The 5856-nt window shown below is 34.0% G+C and overlaps 1 long non-coding RNA gene across 1 annotated transcript; it reads left to right on the plus strand.

Moving 5' to 3' along the window:
- Positions 1-3529: 3529 nt before the first annotated feature.
- On the plus strand, positions 3530-5119 carry LOC107806931 (uncharacterized). The gene is made up of 2 exons (XR_001652790.2): positions 3530-3618; positions 4617-5119. It is a non-coding gene; the product is annotated as an uncharacterized LOC107806931 (long non-coding RNA).
- Positions 5120-5856: the final 737 nt, after the last annotated feature.

The following is a 5856-nucleotide window of genomic DNA, read 5'->3' on the forward strand; positions in this document are numbered from 1 at the left end:
ACATCGTATGAGAGAGTTATGCCCATTTCCGGGCAAAATAGAAAAGATTTCCCATTGCCAGCGCCCAAGGTAGCGTGGGGCGCTAGCCCTGGCGCTGGGATTTTTGAGGTTCTGGAAATTGGGCCGTAGGTAGCGGCCCACGCTACGTGTGACGTCCGAAACGCTATATACTCATTCGTGGGTCATTTTACCCCATTTTTCTTGGCCGAACTTTTGGGTTTTCCTCCATTCTCTCAAGACCTCCAACTCCCCTCATCTTCAAGGTGAGTAATCCCTACTAATTTTATATTTCATTCCATCAATTCCACCCTAAAACTAACTCAATCCTCCATAAAATACATAAATCTTCAAGAAAGTTCTTCAAGAACTCAAAGGAGGGTTTTGCAAGATTTCTTCCAAAAGGTACTCCTACACCCTTAGACTTACATGTATTGATATATTATGGGAATATGAGTATGAATTAAGTATTGGAACGTATGGTATGGTGATTGGAAGCCATAAGTTCCCAATTTAAATACATATCCATTGTAGAGATTGAAAGGTGATTAATTGATGGAATTTTATTGGTTGGGTGTGGATGGATGGTCATGTATGTGATGTTGGAAGTTATGAATTGTTTAAGAATGATGGTGGGATAAATTATTGGTAAATGGTAGTAGTTGGATGAACTAATTCTATGGGTAAGAGATGTAGAGATTCATACCTACTAGGTGTTTGATAAAATGCCTAAATGGCCTAAATTATGGAATTTGTTACTAATATTAGTCCAATTGAATTATGTAGATGTAGATTGAAGTTGTAAGAGTAGTAGGTGGTTTTAGTAGCACTAAAGAGCTCCATCAAGGTATGTTGGCTAAACTTTCTCTCTTAGAATTGAATTCCATAATGTTTCTGTAAGATCAAGTATGATTGGCTCAAGATTACTAACTTCTATATTCCGGGTTATTCCCTATAAACTTAATTATTCCGAATGAGCCTTATGTCGAAATATAGATGTTCAAAGTATGGTTTGTGTATTAAAATACTATGTTTTGAGTCGTGTTCCAAATGAAGGTTATGATGCCAAATTGTGTGAGAAAATCTCAGTATTTGTAAGACTCTTAATTGCTCATATGTATACCTAAAGTCTTGATTGTAAATATCTTATTATTGATAATGTATAAAGATGGTTGGAAGTGAAATAAGTGAATATGGGATATAGAGTGTGGCCAACGTGCCAAGAATGAAGGATATAGTTGTGGCTAGTGGTGCCAATGAAATGAGAATATGTGATAAAGACTATGAAATGAGCCTCGACTCAAATGTTTTAAAATGACTTCGAAAATAGAATTTGCCTAAGAGCTTTTGTACTTAATTTATGCCCATTAGTGGCTGCTTTAACTAAGGCTTTGCTTTATAAATATATCCAGTGTGATTCGAGTTCTATATACTCATGTGTTGAAATTGTACATTGTCATTTCTAGGGAAGAGTATTGCAAAAATAAATGGTGTATTGATTGTTTATGATTTTTCATGCGTGTTTCTATTGTTGGTTGGTATGCCTCATTCTTTGGGAAGAAACCATTAATGTTTGAAGTTCCCATTTCAAATGGATTTAAAGTATATGATTTCTGAAATATTCTATTTGTTGATATTTGATGGTGATCTTTGAAATTGAAAGAGGTGAAAGTGTGGAATATGAAATACGACCATTGTGCCAGGAATAAAGAATCTTGTGAATGGCCAAATGAGCCAAGGAAATATTGTCATTATGAATGAATGGAAATACTAATGAGAACTTATACAATGTGAAAGATGTTTAGGTGAGTACAATTGTATTTATATTATTTCTGTGTGAAAATCAAATCAAAAATATTTTTGGGAGCATCATTAGCAAAACCGAGGAAGGGCGGGTCATAAGGCCCACATCTGAAACTACACGTGCCGGTGTAGGGGTGGATTCTGGTTATTCCCTTTATTTGGGATAAAATTCTGATATTATTCCCCTTAATTGGGATGAACTGGTAATAATTATGGAATGGAAATGTGGGAAGACGGCCTAGCTGATCGAGTGGAGATCAGACTCCATGTTGCGCACATGGTGGTACTACTCTTGGTAACAACTTTCTTTCGCATCACCTGTCAAACCACATTGTCCGTGGGGAGATGGCCTAGCCGATCGGGTGTGATCGGACTCCGTGCTAACAAAGACGGTGGAATATCGGTGCTAATGATCTTCCGACCAAAATTATATATGAAGTTCGTATTTTAAAAATTATTATGTTTTAACTGAACATTTGGATATTGTCGATTATGACTTGCTGTTTTTATGTGTTGCCTTTTTTTATATGGGCATTCTATTTTGAAAGAGGACTTTTAGCTATGCATACTAGTACTATTCGACAGTACTAACGTCCCTTTTGCCAGGGGCGCTGCATCTTTAATGGATGCAGGTGGTTCTACAGCAGGCGACATTGATCAGTGATAGCAGTGCACTTTTTTCAGCTGATTTGGTGAGCCCCACTTCATTTCTGGGTCATGTATCTTTTGTTTTCATGTACTGTGTTTTGAGGTATAGCTGAGGCCTTGTTTTCGGTATTTCTATATTACTCTTGTATTGTACTTAGAGGCTCCGTAGACAGGTTGTGGTTTGTGGTTGATGTTGGGGAATTGAACTAGAAATGTTGGTATTTGAAAATCATATTTTTTAATAATTCTATTAACTCGTAATTTTTTGAAAATTATGAATGAAGCTACTAATGGGAATGAAAAGGAAGTTGTGAATAAAATCTTTTCAGTGTTGATTAATGGAGTACATCTCCTCTTTATTCATGGAGAAGTTTGGGTACAAGAAAATCTAACAGACTTGCTCGACCGGGTTCTCTCGATTGAGCGCCGGTCGCGCTCCTTGAGTTGATCTTGAGGAAGAATGTCTCTTGATTACTTCAGCTTTGAGAAAGACAATATTTGAAGTCTTGATCTATTTGTGAATAAACAGTTTATGGGATTTTTCGAGATAGGAATCCTCTATTAATGTGCCTAAATTATAGCATAATTGCTTTCAATATATAGCAAATTGATTTTGTTTAAATCATCTCTCGTTGTTGTTTTTATTTGAAGCAAATCAGTTTATACTACAAAAGTTTAGGACAAAAAAGGAAAAGAAAATAGAAATAGAACTCATATGGCTATCTTGGGAATGATCTAGCATAAGTTGAACAAAAAATTTTAATATTTTACCACTATCTAAGATACTGAAAAGCAATATCATAGATACTGATTGCCAGATATTTGCAAACACTAAAACGTGAATAGGCAGCAGTATTATTTATGAGCAAATGGAGCCTACTTAAAAGATTTGGTCACGAATAATATACGTGTCAAAGAAGCTAATTGGGGCCTTCTCCTATTTGTTTATGATTATTGTACGTCTCTCATCGGTCCTACAGGAGTGTGTGAATCATGTTGAACATGATTGACAATAACTTGTTACATGCAATATGCTTTTATAATAGCTTAACCTGTCTATATAAGCTCATAATATGCTTCAAGCAAAGATCAATAACAACAGCTTCTGAGTCATACATATTCCTAGTGAAGTGACAATGAAATCGCCTATTGCTCTTTTCACTTGCTCTGGTAAGTTTTTACAGATGAGTAATGATATGCCTCCTTTTTGGTGGGTTATTATTAATTACTACTTTCTTGGTGCACTATCATGCTCTTCTCTTTCAACTGCCTTGCGTTTCAAATTATAACGTCTTTTCATATCAGATATTAATAATTGAATTATTTAACTTATGCTCCATATCTTTCAATTTGTGTGAACCTACTTTACTGGGCACATAGGTTTCCATAAAGTTGAAACCTTTTCAAATTTATGATATTAAACATACCATAATATTTGTGTGCCTATAAAATTGTTAAAACATGTAGTATTAAATATGTGATACCATTTATGTGGTTATGAAAACCTTTTATTAAAGGTAATATTGGAATCCAAAAATTAAAAGAGTTTCCTTATTAGAAACGGGTTCATACTGAATCAAAAGGAGATAGGTTCATGTAAATCTAAAACAGACGGGATAGTATATTCTCGACTGTTAAAAAAAGAATGCTTGCTTCTTGAGCATAACTAACGTTTGATTTTTGCACAAACCTAGTCGTTTAAGCCCATCTAGATAGTGAGAGGTTTAGCCTATTTAACCGGATCATTCATTTGTCTTGGCGTATCCCCATCGAACATGTGTAAATAAGAATAATTTTTTTTTTTGCAAATTGCTCTTCAAAATGAACTAGAATTTTACATAGAACTCTATTTGCCAATACTAAATATTTACATGCCCAGTATCTACAAAGGTAGATGTAACATTAGAATTCTGTGGATTCTTGATTTTAGGACGATCTCAAAGTGACTTTAATTTCTTTATATACTTAGTGAATTTTTGAATACATACATAGAATTTTTTGACAAACATTACTGAGTTCTGCCGAACCCATATATTAAAGCCTACATTTTCCCCTACATGCACCGAATATTTGCGCATATCAGAATATATAGATTATGTACTCGAACATAAAGAAATTCATATAGCATATATTCAAAAGTATTTTTATGGTCTCTCTTTCTCGAGCAGTACACAAGCAGCACTAATGCAAGAAAAGACCTTGGAGAATACTGGAGAGCTGTGATGAAAGATGAGCCAATGCCTGAAGCAATCAAACATCTTATGCATCGGCATTCAGTTCCTCTCTCCAAAGAAAAACCTGATTGTTACACATCAACTTCTATTGGAGGTGAAGCCTTTGAACCAAGGCCTAATCTATCTGTCTACCACGACGATGCCAAGCTGAAAGAAGCTGAGAAATCATTATTTACGAAAGATTTCGAGCCAAGGCCTACTATAACTGGTTATCATGATGATGATGCTGGTCTTAAACAAGAAAAGTCATTTACTGAAGATTTTGAGCCTAGGCCAAATGCTTCTGTGTACCATGATTGATATTGCATATAATGTATTGTGTGTCTTCCTGCGTTTGTGAATTTACATTTTGTATGCCTCATGATATTAAGTGATTTATGAAATAAAGATTGTAACCATACTTGATGGTTGTATTGAAGTATCTCTTAACTTTATTATGTATTCTAAGCAATGTTCGATATGCTCGGCTTCCTTTTAGCTAGTTTGTTTATAATATTTTGTGGGGTTACTATGAGTGGTTACTCAATTTTTATTTTATTACACAAAGTTATTATTTTTTATACTAAAATATCACTCAACTTTACCTAAATATGACGAACGTAAATGAACTATTTTCTGTAACCAAAAAATTACTCAACTCTTCTTATATATCACATAAAGTCACTACGTGGAAATTAATGTAACATTTTCTATGATAGCCTTTTGGTTAAAACATAATTATTAAGTGATTTTCTATGATGCTTAGGCAAAGTGAGTGAATGTTTTGGTTACAACAAATGGTTTAGTGACTTTCTATGATACTTAGACAAAGTTGAGTAATTTTTTTATTACAAAAATATATTTGGGAATTTAGTGAAATAAAATATAAATTGAATGACTAATAGCGAAAAAGGAATTGTCTTGTTTAAGCTGGCTAATTTTTGTATCGCTAACTAGTATATTTGTATACTAAATCAACTCGCATAATATGAGTTTTAGAAAACGTATTTTGTTATGAAGGAAACGGAAAACTCTCATCTCATGGGATTAAAAATCACAACCTACACTCGTAGGATTTCAACTTCACTAACTGAGCAACTTTAGATTATAACCTATAAATTAAACTCTTAATCACTCACTTATTTACAATAACGATATTTCAAGCCCCTTTGTAATAACTCTATTACAAAGCTAA

This window comes from Nicotiana tabacum, chromosome 23 (genome assembly GCF_000715075.1).
Source record: "Nicotiana tabacum cultivar K326 chromosome 23, ASM71507v2, whole genome shotgun sequence".
Taxonomy (NCBI): Eukaryota; Viridiplantae; Streptophyta; class Magnoliopsida; order Solanales; family Solanaceae; genus Nicotiana; species Nicotiana tabacum.